The sequence below is a fragment of the Dreissena polymorpha genome, chromosome 5 (genome assembly GCF_020536995.1).
Source record: "Dreissena polymorpha isolate Duluth1 chromosome 5, UMN_Dpol_1.0, whole genome shotgun sequence".
Lineage (NCBI taxonomy): Eukaryota > Metazoa > Mollusca > Bivalvia > Myida > Dreissenidae > Dreissena > Dreissena polymorpha.
The window spans coordinates 42,408,567-42,430,753 of record NC_068359.1 but is presented as its reverse complement, the minus strand read 5'-3'; positions in this window follow the sequence as shown (position 1 = coordinate 42,430,753).

The following is a 22,187-nucleotide window of genomic DNA, read 5'->3' as shown; positions in this document are numbered from 1 at the left end:
TATAAGTGTTTTCTTAATCATTTTACTGTAGAATTATAAAAATGTTGTACACAAAACCTGCCGACCAACTGAATCAATTCACCGATTTTCAAGAAGATGTGTTGTGGGATGGCTGATGTACGAGATAATAGAATGTTTATCAGCCCTTTCAGTAATATTTTAATTAATTAAATGTATTTTATGACGTGCCGACCTTATTCGGATATGAAATTTTCTTTAACCATTCTTTTACTGTCTTTTCAGATGACGATGGTTAAAGGGCGATAATTAGTGCATCTTTCGTTGCAGTATAAAATTATGTAATTAGGAATTTAACATTAGCGGAGGACTGGGATACCATTCCCCATTCATGGACCGCATGAGTTTAAATGTAGAATATGCAAGAGAGAGTCCTTCAACAGAGCCGGACTAAAACAGCAAATAAAACGAACGAACCAAACAAAAAAATGTACAGCTGATGTATTATGTGTTTTTTGTTTGTTTTATTTTATTATTTCTGCATAGACAAGTCTGACATATAATTGCTATGAGTGCTACTGAATTACACGTTTTGTTCCGTATATGTCATGCTAGTTTCTCACTTTTTTATGAAAATAAACCATTATCTGTGTTACGTCATTTCTTCCAACGATGTCTCTGCATACATTTTCAATTGTATTCAGCACTTACATACATGATAAAAAAAAAGATTTGGGTCGGAATGAATTCGTTATGCATTTGACATATTAACTTACGATAAGAAGGCAATGTTAGGAACAAACGAAATAAACGAAATCTTTCTATGTGAACCAATACTTTATTCCCTCAATACAACAGTCTTAAATAATATGTATTCACATATGTATAAAAGAGAAAAAAATTACATGTATATATTGATCACTTCTACTGAAATCATATCGTGTATTGCATTTGCACAAATCTTTCTATCCACTACAAATTCACTATTTGCGATTATAATATAGTGGCCAACGCAGAACAGGTTTAATAGAAGGTCGTCCAAATGTGTCACATCAAAGTCACATCCATGTATCAGTATCGTTATGGTAAAACGTGTCAAATGTCATTTTATTAAATAAACAATTAATATTTAAGTTTTCATTAAAAAACATCCACCGATATGCATCTTCTAAGCTGGTGTCAGGTATTCCAAATTGCTTCATGTATTCATGAATCGCAACAATGGCAGTATTTGGTTACAGCAACCTTATACTAGTATCGAAACGGCTTTACTCTTTTCTGTTTTTCATTACAATTAAATTGCACGTACATGTGATTGTTTGGCGTGGTACTTCCGTAATCTTTTTTGTTTGATTGGTGGGTTTTCATGTACCTTTCGCTTTCTAAAGCGGTACACACTTCGTTACGCCGTCTTTTTTAATCTTGGCATCCTCGACATATATAACTGGCGTCTTGATATCTGGAAATAGTAAGCATTGTATTCCGTTTAGTAGGCATAGTATTCCGTTTGATGCATATTCAAACATAAGTATGTCCATATATGTTTAAATAAACAGGTAAGAATTACACTGTGTTAATAATACCGTCGAATGTCTTATATTTTACACACACACTAAATGTTAGCGTTAAGTACGCGATAAAACATATAATAATAAAAAATAATAATATAACAATAAAACAAGATAGCTCTTGATTTCCTCAAGTGAAAATGATTTCCAAAACACTCGCACCAATGCGGTATTCATTCACGAAAGTTATTTCGCATAAAATCTTCTAACATAGGAAAGAGCTGTTTATTATTTGGATGTCAGGTCCCAAAATGTGTTTAAAAGGAAGTTTAGTTTCAAAAAAGGGGGGTTTAACCGTTATAATTCGGCATTAAATGAATTAATAGACATAAAAACGCGTCGAGATAATAAAATAATCGTGATTTATGTAATATGTTACTGCAAACATGTACAAATACTGTTTATTGTGAGTGAAAATGATATTCGAACATCCAACATCTCGAAGGTCAAGAAATTAAACAACAAATTTGTCGACGGTCTTGCTTCAATAACTTTTTTATTCCGACGTCCCATATACGCGGTAAGCTCCCATATACGCAGGCCCCCCTGGTATGCCATCCGCTTCGTTACAGTATGGCACCCATGAAACTCTATTCATGTATAAGGATCGGCACACCATATGTCTTGGGCAGAATTCATGGAATCAAAGAGCAATGCCTTAGACGGCCAATGGTTTAACTCTTATGTATTTATGTACGCGTTGGAGCGCCAACGACCTAGTTGACGAATTTGAGAGTGAAGCATATTTGAAAGATGAGCGTGCGTGGCGTCTCCTATCCTGAGTGAGTGAAAAGTGTACTTGCTGCAATCCAAGTTTGCTGCCTTAACTGATTTCCTTACAATGGAGCGGAATCTGATGCTGTGATTGGAATACCGTCGGAGTGGTGGAATAGAGGACATGGATGACCTGTTGACTTGCTTAGATACTTTACTAAAGCTCTAACAGGACACATAAGTTGAGGTTGTTGCCTGCACAGGGGAATTTTTGCCGCACGTTCTGCGGAATGTTTAAAGGCCCTTGTTTCGATTGTCACAGAAGATACTTTACCCCCATCATGGTTTAACTGTAAAAACTCTTTACGTAAGACGTTGTTGAAACCAGTCCTCGACAGTGAAACTTCGCCTGGACGAAACAGACCGAAAAAATAAACTAAAATCATAGCTGAGTAAAGGACTACATAGTAGCGACTTTCGCAAATTCCGGGAAAAAGGAAAGCACCTGCTGAAGTTCATTTAGATTAAACGGACAGCGTTTATCTACACAGATGCCTCTACGAAGGCCATATAATAGCATTTTAATGAGGAAAGAGTCAGCTGGGTTTGGGAGATTGCGTATATTGTGGACATAGGCTATACCCGACACAATAGATGTGATAGATGAAGCTTTAAGATTCTTAAGATTCAACGATGAAATAAATTGGGCTAGCCTTTCGGTTGGGACTGGTAGCAAAATATGGTTGTTATAATGAAGCTGGTGGAATGCCTGATAGTGCCTCCATGCATTCTTATAGGAATTAAAAGTTGATGGTGCTAATGACTTATTTAGAAATGAGAGCACACTACAATTTAGTGGATTGAAATCAGATCTTCCGATATGAGTGTTCGTTTAAACCTATTTATTTTAGCTCGATTGCATCGAAAGCCTAAGGCTTATATAAATGCTCTCGAGTCCGTTTCCTGGGCCTAGAACCAGTACTTGGTGTCTTTGTGGGAGAACTAAAGAACGCTTCCACGGTGGGGATCGAACCCGTGACCTCCCGGTCGCTAGGCGGACACCATATCCATTACACCACGGCGATATGAGTGTTGGCTCTCTGTCCATTTCGGGTGCTAGCTGGAGGAACTTTGCTACCTGTAGACGAGAAAGCAAGTCCGGTAAAACATTATTTTCCCCTGGGACGTGTTCAGATTTAAACAAAATATTATATTTCATACAAGAAAGTACCAATCTCCTAACAAGAGACATCACTGTTCGGACACGCGATGTTTGTTTATTGATTATATGTTTGACAGCTGAATTGTCTGTATGAAGTATGATGCATTTGTTTCGAAGAAAAATGGGATCCCATATTTCTAAGGCCAAGACAATTGGAAATAACTCTTTAAACGCTATTCCCTCTGATTGCAAGTAAGGTGGCCATGAGCCGTAAAACCAATGCTGTGCATAAATAGCCCCATAACCCAAAGAACCTGCTGCGTCTGTATGGAAGTGTAACGCAGGTGATTCGATTCAGCGTTTTATCCGAAAGTAAAGTTTTACCATTGAAGTAATCAGCGAATTATTTTCATGCTGTAATATCACGCCTATTTTTTAGAGAGGGTGATAAAGTGGTTTGGATTGATAGATTTCTTTGCCAGATCAGTGAGTCTGCGCAGGAAACAACGACCTGCCTGGAAGTACGACTTGACAACAAAAGTTAAGGTAACCAATCAAAGATAGTAGATTTTTCAAAGTTATAGTACGTTTTACCGAATGAAGGAGGATTCTAAGTTTATCTAATTTTTCTTGGGGTAGCCTAGCTTCCATTAAGTCAGTATCCAATTTAAACCCATGAATGTAATAACAGTTCGAGCCGACTCAATTTTTTTTTCTATTTTAATAGGAATGCCTACTTCAGCACAAAAGAACAGGAATGTAGTTAAGTTTTGTTGGCAAATAGGTGAAACTGGTGGGCCTAGAATTAGGAAATCATCTAATAAGAGTACCATATGGTCAATGCCCAAAAATGTGTTACACGCAAAGTGAATGGCCGAGCTAAAACGCTCAAATATAGCTGGCGCAGATGATCTACCCATAGTTAAACAAGTGTCATAATAGTATTTTCCCTGAACTCTAAAACCTAACAAATTATAATCTTCTGGATTCACTGGTATTATTCGAAAGGCTGAGTCAATGTCAGTCTTCGCAAGTAATGACCCACGACCTAATTGTAAAACCTTTTTTACAGCATCATCAAAAGATGCATATTTAACAGATGCCAGATTTCTGTCGATATATGTGTTGACTGAATTTCCGTTAGGATAACTGAGGTTCTGAATTAGTCTGTACTGACCAGGTTCTTTTTTAGGGACTAAACCGATTGGACTCAAACGGAGATTTTGTAAGGGTCGATCTATGAAAGGACCTTAAATTCTATAACCATCTTATTCCTTTTGTAATTTGGAAGCAAAGAGTGATGGGTTGTTTCTGCATGATTTTAGATTCGGACATGTTGTGTTTGTTTGAGGACCGGTGTAACCCAATTTGAAACCAGTTGTAAACCCTTGTATTATGTATTGTGCCAGTGGATAACCTTGAAGGTACTGGGCTAATTTATCAATTTTAATGGGTGTTACCAGATTGTGTTTCACTGTTGGGTTTTGAGGGGTGGTTTGGGAAGGGGGGGGGGGGTATCTGAAGGTGGAGTCCTTGATTGAGGGGCCACAGTTGTAGGCTATGTATGGTCCACGACAGTACCCACAGACATGCGACAACGAGCATTTTTGAGATCTACATCCTGAAAGCTTGTTGAAATGACAACAGGTGTTCTCAAGGAACCTTTTTGACCGAGTTGCATTTCCAGCCTTTCATGTGCGTGAGGGACGATAGGGCTGGGGAGATACATGGTTTGATGGAAATGTAACTGCCATTAACCAGAACTCTGTATGGAGTCTATCCCAAGGCAAAGGGGAGGTTTCACGTGCCTTAACTACGCAATTGATTATCGTAAAAAGCAAAAGAGAGGCCAGGCGTACGATGAGCTATGTCCTTTACAATGTCCATGTATTTCATAAGCTGAGGGGCTTGCATAGGGAATTTATGTGTGTACACCGCTGTAAAACGAATGAAAATAGATGACCACATTTCAATTGAAAGGATTTTCTTAGTTTTTACCGATGGTTAAATAGAGATTTGTGATTCCTTTGATACTTAATTATTGTCGCACTGTCGTCATCGTATTATCGCAAAATCGAATGGTCGCCATCGTTTTATCGCACTGTCGCCATCGAATTGTCGCACTGTCGTCATAGTATTATCGCTTTGTACTATCGCATTGTCATACTGTCGTCATCGTATTATCGCACTTCACCTTCAAATTGCTATAGAACTGCAATATAATTGAACTGATTAAAACAGTCTGTTGAAATTGTAACAGGGGCGAAGGTGTTAATTATAAGTTAAAACGACCCTGATATGAAATGAGTAGGGAAACATTGCAACAAAACATTTTTTTCACACTATGATTTAACTCCACTTTTAAAGTCGTATCATGAAAATCCTGTGAATGTGGAGCTTATTATTGGTAAAGACCGGCAAATGACCTCTTCTGAAGTCTTAAATTAGGATACTTATGTAATTGCACGCATGTAATATGATTTGATTTTCAGTCGACTCTCATTATCTCGAAATAATAAGGACATAAACAAATAGTTGAAGATATCTGGTGTTGGAGATAAACGGCCGTAATGTACGCAGTAAATAATAACCTGTGACAGAAACCCACTGCAACACCTTTGCAACAATACATTGGGGTCCTACTATCCACACCATACGGCCGTTACAGGTAAAATCATGTATACGAACATGAAATTCATCTCAAAATTAGTTGGCGATAACCGATTTATACCGTACGATGTAAAATCAAAATCTGTATTAGATAAAGAAGGATCTAAAAAAAAGAAGGATCGAAGTTGGGACATGGGATTTACTTTGACATAAGCAGAGTTTCGAGATAAGCGAGTTGGAGATTACGATAATCAACTGTTATATAAAGAGTACCGTCTCATAAAAACCTATCGTCGTTCTCTATCCGAAAGAACGTATAAGGGATTTCACAAGCTGAAGATGCGTAATTTTTATTGAGATCGACGACATTAGGCTCTCGAGTGTACTTTGGAGGGAAGGGTCAAGACTCTCATATATGCTAAGACGTTTCAGAACGTGTAACATGTTCAACTGTCGTCTTATAGATGGAATTTCGATTGTGATCGTTTATTTTCCTAGTCGTGAATTTAATTATATAATAATAATGTGCATTAGCATGTCGACTGTGCTGTTCGTATCACGATGCCGTTGTCAATACCTCCTCCTCAAATGAAACATCCAGCCACTCAATGACTCTGTATTTATAAAAAAAAAACAACACCTTTATGTCAAGAATATTTATCTTTAGCAGATTTACTCGATCATGCCTGTAACAGTTTTATCAAATTGCAGCTTGAAATATAGATATGTTCTTTTAGACATAATTATCGCTTGATAATAGTGTGACAGTTAGGAACTTTGCTAATGGCGACGAATGTCTACGTTTGTCACAAGTTTTTCAAAGTACGTCTGCTACAAAACGTCTTCAGGGTCATAAGAGTTAAATACCATGATACTATATATAGTTCCGCCCCCCCCCCCCCCCCTTCACACGCTCAGGACAATCATAGCAAACACTGCAAAGTACAAAAAGTACAGATCAATTAGAAGGTGATGCATAATAACGTCATTTCAGCAAAATCCCCCGACAAAGTATTGAATTTGCGACTGTCTCTTCTGACACGAACGTATTAATTCCAACACAACCTTATGACTTTCGCCTATGAGAGATAACCGTTACGTCTTCTGGGGGAAACGCATAAACGCTAAAGCGTTGTCGTGGCAATTCATATACGTATACTGTCAGACACATGATCATGCCTTATAATACTATTCAGCCTTTATTACTGATAACTGGGTCACCCTACACATTTCTAAACACACCAGTGGTTTAACGATACATAGATCAATATGGAAATTGTAAAATTGTGTCAATTAAACACAGTTGTAAACCTTAATTGTATTTGTTAAATTGAAACTTGACATCGGTTTTAATAAATCAGAGGTATATTTCATGATTAACCGCATAAACCAGACACATATTGGAACATCATTTCATGTAACAGACTTATGAAATGTCATTGTGCTTAAATTCAGAGTTTTGTTATTAAAGCATAATCTTACCTGTTTACAACCCAATTGTTCCACCAATCTGTACTTCGATTGACACAACAATGCACAATGTTTCGTAGTAAAACATAAACCCGACGTCGTAGAGAAACGGACTACGCTTTGACCTCGTCAGCCCCCAGTGGGAACTTGGGCCGAATAAGCCTGAAAAAATTGGCGCCGAAAAAGCTTCGTGCCGAAAGAGCCGACAACCCGTGTTTTGGACAGACCGACTGCATATACGCGGTTGTCGGCTATTTCAGTCCCAAGCTCTTTCGGCCCCGTTTTTTTCAGGCTCATTCGGCCCCTATTTCAGGCTCATTCGGCCCAAGTACCAGGCCCATTTTTAATTTGAATAAATCGTTGAAAATATATTGGTCGATACGCTTTAAAACTATGGAATATTGTTTATTACAGTATTATATTATCTTTATTGAAGATTTTTCCATTGTAAAAAAGATACTCTTGTCTTTTGCTTCAGGTATATCGTCATCGAAATGAGGCGTTATTGCAGACTAGATACAAGAGTCTGATACGGCTTTGAAAAATAAAACAAACTATAAATTTACTTCATTTATATATATTTGGATAACTTTAAAGTGATAACAATACGGAATATACACGTCTTAAAGGGATCTTTTCACGCTTTGGTAAATTGACAAAATTGAAAAAAGTTGTTTCAGATTCGTAAGTTTTCGTTTTAGTTATGATATTTGTGAGGAAACAGTAATACTGAACATTAACCATGCTCTAATATAGCCATTATATGCATCTTTTGACGATTTTAAAACCTAAAAATTATAAAGCGTTGCAACGCGAAACGATTGAATAATTTGGAGAGTTCTGTTTTTGTCGTTAAATTTTGTGAAACTACGAAGATTGCTTATATAAGGTATAAAATACGTGCAGAATGTGTACTCGGCGGAATAGCTCAGTAGGCTAAAGCGTTTTTACTTCAGGACTCTGGCAGGACTCCAGGGGTCACTGGTTCGAAACCTGCTCCGGGCAATGTTCTTTTCCTTTTTTTTTTTTTCTTGATTTTTTTACTGGAGCTTTTACGATCCAACGTTCACATTTATCAATATAAAGCATTTAATGAATAAGTTAAAAAAAATGCCAAAATCTGTGAAAAGGCCCCTTTAACAATATAATACATGCAGTATCGTATTTACTGCACAAAAATGTTCATTTGCATCATCATCTTATCCATCATCATAATAATTATTATCCTTAAAATCATCATTATCATAATTTTTCTGTCGCGTAAAATGTTAGCAAATTTCGTTGTTTTTTTTTAAATTCTTATTGACATCATATACGTGCTCCTGTTGTGATACACATCGTTAATGCCTTCTTAGAGAAAAATTGTGTCCGTAAAATTTGAACTGACAATAAAATAAACAAGAGGGCCAAGATGGCCCTAGTTCGCTCACCTGAGAGGAGTCGGTTTATTCAATCTTTACCTAATGTCAAACATGACCTATATATTGACCAGACAAACATCCTGGTCAAGTTTCATCATTATTAAACCAAAACTCTGGCGAAGGGAGTATTTTTTTGTGTAAGATTTGAAAAGGTGACCTATATTTTGAGTTGACCCCCCCTTACCAAACATAAAACTTTGCTCACAAGGATTTTGTATAATATAATGAAAATCTGGACAATCTAAGGGCAATAATTATGGCATTAATTATGTGATTCTGCTCATCATCAAACTTGACTGAGATATTTCAGCAACTTTGATAAAGAATGCTTGAGAAATGTGAATGCTAAAGTGTTTACAAACCAAATGTGGACGGACGGACAGCGGACAAAGACCAATCCTAAAACCTCACCTGAGCAATCAGGTGAGCTAAAAAGCGTGTTTCACCGATCTGAGCTATTTTCCAACTTGACCAAGAAATCAATAAAACCAATGTATTTACCAAGTTTCACGATGTTTAGGCAAAAAATGTGACATCTATAGTGTTCGATCACTAGATTTCTCTCTATATAGTCACATAAGGAAAACTGCCCCACCCCCCTGGCAGCCATGTTTATTGACCCATCGGTACCATTTGCAAACTCATCTGAGATATATATAAAACAAATCTATTCACCAAGTTTCATGATGATTGGGCACAAAATGTGACTTCTAGAGTGTTCACAAGCTTTTTTTACTATATAAATATAAGAAAACTGCCCCCCCCCCGGCAGCCATGTTATTCAACTGACCGGAACCATTTTCCAACTCAACTCTCGTATCAAGGAAACAAATGTTCTGACCAAATTTCATGAAAATTGGGCAAAAAATGTGACTTCTAGAGTGTTCACATGTTTTCACTATATACATATAGAGAAAAATGCCCCGCCCACTGGCGGTCATGTTTTTTCACCGATCTAGGACCATTTCGAACTCGTCCAACATATTAATAAAAACAATGTTTTGATTACCTTTCATGATGATTGGGCAAAAATTGTGACTTCCAGAGTGTTAACAAGGTTTCTCTATAGCCAAATAAGGAAAACTGCCCAGCCTATTGGCGGCCATGTTATTCAACGGACCGGAACCACTTTTGAACTCAACTAACATATCATTAAGACAAACATTTTGACAAAGTTACATGAAGATTGGGCATGAAATGTGACTTCCACAGTGTTTACAAGTTTTATTCATTTTTTGGACCTAGTGACCTAGTTTTTGACCCGGCACGACCCAGTTTCGAACTCGATTGAGATTTTATTGGAACGAAGCTTAATTCTGACCAAGTTTCATGAAGATCGGACAACAAATGTGGCCTCTAGAGTGTTTACGAACAAAAGATGTCATTTAAGATTATACATTTTTTCAAACACATACAAATGCATACAAATATAAATAGAAAAAATGCACTAAGTCAGAAGGCATTTGACTTTGGCTGGTGCCTTGGCACCCCAGGTGTTTCGGTTGCAATTGTTTGATGGACTCACTACTTGGATGTGTAGTTACATTATTTACAGTATATCAAACAGTATTTAGCATGAACCAATGATTTTTTCAAACATAAATAATTGATGTAAAATGCTTGAAGGAATAATATTTCAGGTTTAAGAAGGCATTTTCTTTTTGTTTTTAAGGATATCTTTGAAAATTATATTTTTTATGAATTTTTTGGCAACAAGGGGTAACGCATTTAAAAAAAAAATGTAATTAATTTTCGGACAAAAAAACTGGTACCATGAGAAGCATGAAACACTAATTTTTTTAAACATTTGTAATGATGAAAAATGATTGCCAAAAAAAATCTAGGGTCTAATAAATCATTTTTAGCTTATCTATTTTTTGAAAAAAAAATGAGCTATTGTCATCACCTTGGCGTCGGCGTCGGCGTCCGGTTAAGTTTTGCGTTAAGGTCCACTTTTCTAAGAAAGTATCAATGCTATTGCATTCAAACTTGGTACACTTTCTTACTATCATGAGGGGACTGGGCATGCACCTTCCATGTTTTATGATGTTAATCTGGTTGTAAAACCCCATGATCGAAGTGTCATTAGATATCGAAAACAGGACCGAAATTGGGTAAAATAGCGCTGTAAAATATTCTGTCCGAAAACTTAGAGACATAAATAATGGACGAAAAATCGTGTGTCCGAAAATTATGAGTAATGAAAAATAATTATTTTTGCTAAAAAAGGGGGTGTCCGAAAACTTAGTGTCCGAAAACATAGAGTAATTACGGTACATAGTCGAACTATCTTTTTCTAAGAAGACGTTTTGTCGAAAGATTTTATTAATTTAGTATGTGTATGCATTATAATAAACAACGGGTAACTAAAAAATAAATATAAAAATAAAAATATAGTTATTTACAACATAAAAATAAGCATTTCATGGCAGATGATCTAAATATCTTATTTGATGATTTGAAAAAAATCAAAGCACAATATAAGAATAACCTTTGGAAATAGTTGTTAAAGCATTCCACTCTAAAAACTCATTTTGGTTATGTGTGGCTATTCTCACTGTCTATTGTTAACAGATTTCAAACCAGTAAAAGTTCCATTGTTGTTGCTTTTGTTTTGTTTTCAAGTTTTTAATTTAACTCACATTAAACATTGCAGGGCTTGTGAGATTTTCAAGGGCTAAAACAAATTTAATTTATTAATATTTTATTTTTTATGCAATCTCAGTGCTTATGCCTATCACTGGAAGATATTTTTGACGATGCTGGAACAGCATTGTCTAAGGTATGATAACCATCAAAAAATTATTCACAATGGCGACCTATGTAAAAGACCGAGCCAGTCCGATTGAGATAACTCGATTTTTCTAATCGAAATACCTCGACCTCGTTGATTTTCATTGATAAAATTCTCCTAGCAGCGTTGTCGTTCGTGTTTCAACATTCAACAATGGCCGCCCCCATGGGAGTCTCGAGTCAAAACTTTCTTACTGCATAAATTGGCTTGTTTCGCTATTTAGAAGCTTTCATTTATGATATATGAATTATTTTAAATAACTCCTCTCGGAGTAGGTGACCCAGAGCGACGAAACTTGGCAGACTTGTTTGGCCCGATAGGCCCTATCGGGCCAAACAAGTCTGCCAAGTTTCGTCGCTCTGGGTCACCTACTCCGAGAGATAATCGCGACTTCAGGCTCCTATTATGGGGTAACGGGGCCAAATACGGGCCAGTTAGCGTACCTTCGGCGACACTTTCACCGGAAGCGGTGGCACTGAGACGCCACATTGCACTTTTGGCATGCGTGGCCCATCGGGCCAAACAAGTCTGCCAAGTTTCGTCGCTCTGGGTCACCTACTCCGAGAGATAATCGCGACTTCAGGCTCCTATTATGGGGTAACGGGGCCAATACGGGCCAGTTAGCGTACCTTCGGCGACACTTTCACCGGAAGCGGTGGCACTGAGACGCCACATTGCACTTTGGCATGCGTGGCCCATCGGGCCAAACAAGTCTGCCAAGTTTCGTCGCTCTGGGTCACCTACTCCGAGAGATAATCGCGACTTCAGGCTCCTATTATGGGGTAACGGGGCCAAATACGGGCCAGTTAGCGTACCTTCGGCGACACTTTCACCGGAAGCGGTGGCACTGAGACGCCACATTGCACTTTTGGCATGCGTGGCCCATCGGGCCAAACAAGTCTGCCAAGTTTCGTCGCTCTGGGTCACCTACTCCGAGAGATAATCGCGACTTCAGGCTCCTATTATGGGGTAACGGGGCCAAATACGGGCCAGTTAGCGTACCTTCGGCGACACTTTCACCGGAAGCGGTGGCACTGAGACGCCACATTGCACTTTTGGCATGCGTGGCCCATCGGGCCAAACAAGTCTGCCAAGTTTCGTCGCTCTGGGTCACCTACTCCGAGAGATAATCGCGACTTCAGGCTCCTATTATGGGGTAACGGGGCCAATACGGGCCAGTTAGCGTACCTTCGGCGACACTTTCACCGGAAGCGGTGGCACTGAGACGCCACATTGCACTTTTGGCATGCGTGGCCCATCGGGCCAAACAAGTCTGCCAAGTTTCGTCGCTCTGGGTCACCTACTCCGAGAGATAATCGCGACTTCAGGCTCCTATTATGGGGTAACGGGGGCCAATACGGGCCAGTTAGCGTACCTTCGGCGACACTTTCACCGGAAGCGGTGGCACTGAGACGCCACATTGCACTTTTGGCATGCGTGGCCCATCGGGCCAAACAAGTCTGCCAAGTTTCGTCGCTCTGGGTCACCTACTCCGAGAGATAATCGCGACTTCAGGCTCCTATTATGGGGTAACGGGGCCAATACGGGCCAGTTAGCGTACCTTCGGCGACACTTTCACCGGAAGCGGTGGCACTGAGACGCCACATTGCACTTTTGGCATGCGTGGCCCATCGGGCCAAACAAGTCTGCCAAGTTTCGTCGCTCTGGGTCACCTACTCCGAGAGATAATCGCGACTTCAGGCTCCTATTATGGGGTAACGGGGCCAAATACGGGCCAGTTAGCGTACCTTCGGCGACACTTTCACCGGAAGCGGTGGCACTGAGACGCCACATTGCACTTTTGGCATGCGTGGCCCATCGGGCCAAACAAGTCTGCCAAGTTTCGTCGCTCTGGGTCACCTACTCCGAGAGATAATCGCGACTTCAGGCTCCTATTATGGGGGTAACGGGGCCAAATACGGGCCAGTTAGCGTACCTTCGGCGACACTTTCACCGGAAGCGGTGGCACTGAGACGCCACATTGCACTTTTGGCATGCCGTGGCCCATCGGGCCAAACAAGTCTGCCAAGTTTCGTCGCTCTGGGTCACTACTCCGAGAGATAATCGCGACTTCAGGCTCCTATTATGGGGTAACGGGGCCAATACGGGCCAGTTAGCGTACCTTCGGCGACACTTTCACCGGAAGCGGTGGCACTGAGACGCCACATTGCACTTTTGGCATGCGTGGCCCATCGGGCCAAACAAGTCTGCCAAGTTTCGTCGCTCTGGGTCACCTACTCCGAGAGATAATCGCGACTTCAGGCTCCTATTATGGGGTAACGGGGCCAATACGGGCCAGTTAGCGTACCTTCGGCGACACTTTCACCGGAAGCGGTGGCACTGAGACGCCACATTGCACTTTTGGCATGCGTGGCCCATCGGGCCAAACAAGTCTGCCAAGTTTCGTCGCTCTGGGTCACCTACTCCGAGAGATAATCGCGACTTCAGGCTCCTATTATGGGGGTAACGGGGCCAAATACGGGCCAGTTAGCGTACCTTCGGCGACACTTTCACCGGAAGCGGTGGCACTGAGACGCCACATTGCACTTTTGGCATGCGTGGCCCATCGGGCCAAACAAGTCTGCCAAGTTTCGTCGCTCTGGGTCACCTACTCCGAGAGATAATCGCGACTTCAGGCTCCTATTATGGGGTAACGGGGCCAATACGGGCCAGTTAGCGTACCTTCGGCGACACTTTCACCGGAAGCGGTGGCACTGAGACGCCACATTGCACTTTTGGCATGCGTGGCCCATCGGGCCAAACAAGTCTGCCAAGTTTCGTCGCTCTGGGTCACCTACTCCGAGAGATAATCGCGACTTCAGGCTCCTATTATGGGGTAACGGGGCCAATACGGGCCAGTTAGCGTACCTTCGGCGACACTTTCACCGGAAGCGGTGGCACTGAGACGCCACATTGCACTTTTGGCATGCGTGGCCCATCGGGCCAAACAAGTCTGCCAAGTTTCGTCGCTCTGGGTCACCTACTCCGAGAGATAATCGCGACTTCAGGCTCCTATTATGGGGTAACGGGGCCAATACGGGCCAGTTAGCGTACCTTCGGCGACACTTTCACCGGAAGCGGTGGCACTGAGACGCCACATTGCACTTTTGGCATGCGTGGCCCATCGGGCCAAACAAGTCTGCCAAGTTTCGTCGCTCTGGGTCACCTACTCCGAGAGATAATCGCGACTTCAGGCTCCTATTATGGGGTAACGGGGCCAATACGGGCCAGTTAGCGTACCTTCGGCGACACTTTCACCGGAAGCGGTGGCACTGAGACGCCACATTGCACTTTTGGCATGCGTGGCCCATCGGGCCAAACAAGTCTGCCAAGTTTCGTCGCTCTGGGTCACCTACTCCGAGAGATAATCGCGACTTCAGGCTCCTATTATGGGGTAACGGGGCCAATACGGGCCAGTTAGCGTACCTTCGGCGACACTTTCACCGGAAGCGGTGGCACTGAGACGCCACATTGCACTTTTGGCATGCGTGGCCCATCGGGCCAAACAAGTCTGCCAAGTTTCGTCGCTCTGGGTCACCTACTCCGAGAGATAATCGCGACTTCAGGCTCCTATTATGGGGTAACGGGGCCAATACGGGCCAGTTAGCGTACCTTCGGCGACACTTTCACCGGAAGCGGTGGCACTGAGACGCCACATTGCACTTTTGGCATGCGTGGCCCATCGGGCCAAACAAGTCTGCCAAGTTTCGTCGCTCTGGGTCACCTACTCCGAGAGATAATCGCGACTTCAGGCTCCTATTATGGGGTAACGGGGCCAATACGGGCCAGTTAGCGTACCTTCGGCGACACTTTCACCGGAAGCGGTGGCACTGAGACGCCACATTGCACTTTTGGCATGCGTGGCCCATCGGGCCAAACAAGTCTGCCAAGTTTCGTCGCTCTGGGTCACCTACTCCGAGAGATAATCGCGACTTCAGGCTCCTATTATGGGGTAACGGGGCCAATACGGGCCAGTTAGCGTACCTTCGGCGACACTTTCACCGGAAGCGGTGGCACTGAGACGCCACATTGCACTTTTGGCATGCGTGGCCCATCGGGCCAAACAAGTCTGCCAAGTTTCGTCGCTCTGGGTCACCTACTCCGAGAGATAATCGCGACTTCAGGCTCCTATTATGGGGTAACGGGGCCAAATACGGGCCAGTTAGCGTACCTTCGGCGACACTTTCACCGGAAGCGGTGGCACTGAGACGCCACATTGCACTTTTGGCATGCGTGGCCCATCGGGCCAAACAAGTCTGCCAAGTTTCGTCGCTCTGGGTCACCTACTCCGAGAGATAATCGCGACTTCAGGCTCCTATTATGGGGTAACGGGGCCAATACGGGCCAGTTAGCGTACCTTCGGCGACACTTTCACCGGAAGCGGTGGCACTGAGACGCCACATTGCACTTTTGGCATGCGTGGCCCATCGGGCCAAACAAGTCTGCCAAGTTTCGTCGCTCTGGGTCACCTACTCCGAGAGATAATCGCGACTTCAGGCTCCTATTATGGGGTAACGGGGCCAATACGGGCCAGTTAGCGTACCTTCGGCGACACTTTCACCGGAAGCGGTGGCACTGAGACGCCACATTGCACTTTTGGCATGCGTGGCCCATCGGGCCAAACAAGTCTGCCAAGTTTCGTCGCTCTGGGTCACCTACTCCGAGAGATAATCGCGACTTCAGGCTCCTATTATGGGGGTAACGGGGCCAATACGGGCCAGTTAGCGTACCTTCGGCGACACTTTCACCGGAAGCGGTGGCACTGAGACGCCACATTGCACTTTTGGCATGCGTGGCCCATCGGGCCAAACAAGTCTGCCAAGTTTCGTCGCTCTGGGTCACCTACTCCGAGAGATAATCGCGACTTCAGGCTCCTATTATGGGGTAACGGGGCCAAATACGGGCCAGTTAGCGTACCTTCGGCGACACTTTCACCGGAAGCGGTGGCACTGAGACGCCACATTGCACTTTTGGCATGCGTGGCCCATCGGGCCAAACAAGTCTGCCAAGTTTCGTCGCTCTGGGTCACCTACTCCGAGAGATAATCGCGACTTCAGGCTCCTATTATGGGGTAACGGGGCCAATACGGGCCAGTTAGCGTACCTTCGGCGACACTTTCACCGGAAGCGGTGGCACTGAGACGCCACATTGCACTTTTGGCATGCGTGGCCCATCGGGCCAAACAAGTCTGCCAAGTTTCGTCGCTCTGGGTCACCTACTCCGAGAGATAATCGCGACTTCAGGCTCCTATTATGGGGTAACGGGGCCAATACGGGCCAGTTAGCGTACCTTCGGCGACACTTTCACCGGAAGCGGTGGCACTGAGACGCCACATTGCACTTTTGGCATGCGTGGCCCATCGGGCCAAACAAGTCTGCCAAGTTTCGTCGCTCTGGGTCACCTACTCCGAGAGATAATCGCGACTTCAGGCTCCTATTATGGGGGTAACGGGGCCAATACGGGCCAGTTAGCGTACCTTCGGCGACACTTTCACCGGAAGCGGTGGCACTGAGACGCCACATTGCACTTTTGGCATGCGTGGCCCATCGGGCCAAACAAGTCTGCCAAGTTTCGTCGCTCTGGGTCACCTACTCCGAGAGATAATCGCGACTTCAGGCTCCTATTATGGGGTAACGGGGCCAATACGGGCCAGTTAGCGTACCTTCGGCGACACTTTCACCGGAAGCGGTGGCACTGAGACGCCACATTGCACTTTTGGCATGCGTGGCCCATCGGGCCAAACAAGTCTGCCAAGTTTCGTCGCTCTGGGTCACCTACTCCGAGAGATAATCGCGACTTCAGGCTCCTATTATGGGGTAACGGGGCCAATACGGGCCAGTTAGCGTACCTTCGGCGACACTTTCACCGGAAGCGGTGGCACTGAGACGCCACATTGCACTTTTGGCATGCGTGGCCCATCGGGCCAAACAAGTCTGCCAAGTTTCGTCGCTCTGGGTCACCTACTCCGAGAGATAATCGCGACTTCAGGCTCCTATTATGGGGGTAACGGGGCCAATACGGGCCAGTTAGCGTACCTTCGGCGACACTTTCACCGGAAGCGGTGGCACTGAGACGCCACATTGCACTTTTGGCATGCGTGGCCCATCGGGCCAAACAAGTCTGCCAAGTTTCGTCGCTCTGGGTCACCTACTCCGAGAGATAATCGCGACTTCAGGCTCCTATTATGGGGTAACGGGGCCAAATACGGGCCAGTTAGCGTACCTTCGGCGACACTTTCACCGGAAGCGGTGGCACTGAGACGCCACATTGCACTTTTGGCATGCGTGGCCCATCGGGCCAAACAAGTCTGCCAAGTTTCGTCGCTCTGGGTCACCTACTCCGAGAGATAATCGCGACTTCAGGCTCCTATTATGGGGTAACGGGGCCAATACGGGCCAGTTAGCGTACCTTCGGCGACACTTTCACCGGAAGCGGTGGCACTGAGACGCCACATTGCACTTTTGGCATGCGTGGCCCATCGGGCCAAACAAGTCTGCCAAGTTTCGTCGCTCTGGGTCACCTACTCCGAGAGATAATCGCGACTTCAGGCTCCTATTATGGGGGTAACGGGGCCAATACGGGCCAGTTAGCGTACCTTCGGCGACACTTTCACCGGAAGCGGTGGCACTGAGACGCCACATTGCACTTTTGGCATGCGTGGCCCATCGGGCCAAACAAGTCTGCCAAGTTTCGTCGCTCTGGGTCACCTACTCCGAGAGATAATCGCGACTTCAGGCTCCTATTATGGGGTAACGGGGCCAATACGGGCCAGTTAGCGTACCTTCGGCGACACTTTCACCGGAAGCGGTGGCACTGAGACGCCACATTGCACTTTTGGCATGCGTGGCCCATCGGGCCAAACAAGTCTGCCAAGTTTCGTCGCTCTGGGTCACCTACTCCGAGAGATAATCGCGACTTCAGGCTCCTATTATGGGGGTAACGGGGCCAATACGGGCCAGTTAGCGTACCTTCGGCGACACTTTCACCGGAAGCGGTGGCACTGAGACGCCACATTGCACTTTTGGCATGCGTGGCCCATCGGGCCAAACAAGTCTGCCAAGTTTCGTCGCTCTGGGTCACCTACTCCGAGAGATAATCGCGACTTCAGGCTCCTATTATGGGGGTAACGGGGCCAATACGGGCCAGTTAGCGTACCTTCGGCGACACTTTCACCGGAAGCGGTGGCACTGAGACGCCACATTGCACTTTTGGCATGCGTGGCCCATCGGGCCAAACAAGTCTGCCAAGTTTCGTCGCTCTGGGTCACCTACTCCGAGAGATAATCGCGACTTCAGGCTCCTATTATGGGGGTAACGGGGCCAATACGGGCCAGTTAGCGTACCTTCGGCGACACTTTCACCGGAAGCGGTGGCACTGAGACGCCACATTGCACTTTTGGCATGCGTGGCCCATCGGGCCAAACAAGTCTGCCAAGTTTCGTCGCTCTGGGTCACCTACTCCGAGAGATAATCGCGACTTCAGGCTCCTATTATGGGGTAACGGGGCCAATACGGGCCAGTTAGCGTACCTTCGGCGACACTTTCACCGGAAGCGGTGGCACTGAGACGCCACATTGCACTTTTGGCATGCGTGGCCCATCGGGCCAAACAAGTCTGCCAAGTTTCGTCGCTCTGGGTCACCTACTCCGAGAGATAATCGCGACTTCAGGCTCCTATTATGGGGTAACGGGGCCAATACGGGCCAGTTAGCGTACCTTCGGCGACACTTTCACCGGAAGCGGTGGCACTGAGACGCCACATTGCACTTTTGGCATGCGTGGCCCATCGGGCCAAACAAGTCTGCCAAGTTTCGTCGCTCTGGGTCACCTACTCCGAGAGATAATCGCGACTTCAGGCTCCTATTATGGGGTAACGGGGCCAATACGGGCCAGTTAGCGTACCTTCGGCGACACTTTCACCGGAAGCGGTGGCACTGAGACGCCACATTGCACTTTTGGCATGCGTGGCCCATCGGGCCAAACAAGTCTGCCAAGTTTCGTCGCTCTGGGTCACCTACTCCGAGAGATAATCGCGACTTCAGGCTCCTATTATGGGGTAACGGGGCCAATACGGGCCAGTTAGCGTACCTTCGGCGACACTTTCACCGGAAGCGGTGGCACTGAGACGCCACATTGCACTTTTGGCATGCGTGGCCCATCGGGCCAAACAAGTCTGCCAAGTTTCGTCGCTCTGGGTCACCTACTCCGAGAGATAATCGCGACTTCAGGCTCCTATTATGGGGTAACGGGGCCAATACGGGCCAGTTAGCGTACCTTCGGCGACACTTTCACCGGAAGCGGTGGCACTGAGACGCCACATTGCACTTTTGGCATGCGTGGCCCATCGGGCCAAACAAGTCTGCCAAGTTTCGTCGCTCTGGGTCACCTACTCCGAGAGATAATCGCGACTTCAGGCTCCTATTATGGGGGTAACGGGGCCAATACGGGCCAGTTAGCGTACCTTCGGCGACACTTTCACCGGAAGCGGTGGCACTGAGACGCCACATTGCACTTTTGGCATGCGTGGCCCATCGGGCCAAACAAGTCTGCCAAGTTTCGTCGCTCTGGGTCACCTACTCCGAGAGATAATCGCGACTTCAGGCTCCTATTATGGGGTAACGGGGCCAATACGGGCCAGTTAGCGTACCTTCGGCGACACTTTCACCGGAAGCGGTGGCACTGAGACGCCACATTGCACTTTTGGCATGCGTGGCCCATCGGGCCAAACAAGTCTGCCAAGTTTCGTCGCTCTGGGTCACCTACTCCGAGAGATAATCGCGACTTCAGGCTCCTATTATGGGGTAACGGGGCCAATACGGGCCAGTTAGCGTACCTTCGGCGACACTTTCACCGGAAGCGGTGGCACTGAGACGCCACATTGCACTTTTGGCATGCGTGGCCCATCGGGCCAAACAAGTCTGCCAAGTTTCGTCGCTCTGGGTCACCTACTCCGAGAGATAATCGCGACTTCAGGCTCCTATTATGGGGTAACGGGGCCAATACGGGCCAGTTAGCGTACCTTCGGCGACACTTTCACCGGAAGCGGTGGCACTGAGACGCCACATTGCACTTTTGGCATGCGTGGCCCATCGGGCCAAACAAGTCTGCCAAGTTTCGTCGCTCTGGGTCACCTACTCCGAGAGATAATCGCGACTTCAGGCTCCTATTATGGGGTGGTAACGGGGCCAATACGGGCCAGTTAGCGTACCTTCGGCGACACTTTCACCGGAAGCGGTGGCACTGAGACGCCACATTGCACTTTTGGCATGCGTGGCCCATCGGGCCAAACAAGTCTGCCAAGTTTCGTCGCTCTGGGTCACCTACTCCGAGAGATAATCGCGACTTCAGGCTCCTATTATGGGGTAACGGGGCCAATACGGGCCAGTTAGCGTACCTTCGGCGACACTTTCACCGGAAGCGGTGGCACTGAGACGCCACATTGCACTTTTGGCATGCGTGGCCCATCGGGCCAAACAAGTCTGCCAAGTTTCGTCGCTCTGGGTCACCTACTCCGAGAGATAATCGCGACTTCAGGCTCCTATTATGGGGTAACGGGGCCAATACGGGCCAGTTAGCGTACCTTCGGCGACACTTTCACCGGAAGCGGTGGCACTGAGACGCCACATTGCACTTTTGGCATGCGTGGCCCATCGGGCCAAACAAGTCTGCCAAGTTTCGTCGCTCTGGGTCACCTACTCCGAGAGATAATCGCGACTTCAGGCTCCTATTATGGGGTAACGGGGCCAATACGGGCCAGTTAGCGTACCTTCGGCGACACTTTCACCGGAAGCGGTGGCACTGAGACGCCACATTGCACTTTTGGCATGCGTGGCCCATCGGGCCAAACAAGTCTGCCAAGTTTCGTCGCTCTGGGTCACCTACTCCGAGAGATAATCGCGACTTCAGGCTCCTATTATGGGGTAACGGGGCCAAATACGGGCCAGTTAGCGTACCTTCGGCGACACTTTCACCGGAAGCGGTGGCACTGAGACGCCACATTGCACTTTTGGCATGCGTGGCCCATCGGGCCAAACAAGTCTGCCAAGTTTCGTCGCTCTGGGTCACCTACTCCGAGAGATAATCGCGACTTCAGGCTCCTATTATGGGGGTAACGGGGCCAAATACGGGCCAGTTAGCGTACCTTCGGCGACACTTTTCACCGGAAGCGGTGGCAACTGAGACGCCACATTTGCACTTTTGGCATGGCGGGCACCATCGGGCCAAACAAGGTCTGCCAAGTTCGTCGCTCGTGGGTCCACCTACTCAGAGAGAAATCGGGACTTTACAGGCTCCTATTATGGAGGTAGAACGGGCCAATACGGGCCAGTTCGCGTACCTTCGGCGACACTTTCACCGGAAGCCGGTGGCACTGAGACGCCACAATCTTGCAACTTTCTGACTATGCGCTGGCTCATCGGGCCCAACAAGTCTGCACTAAGTTCGTCGCTCGGGTCACCTACTCCGAGAGATCATCGCGACTTCCGTGCTCCTA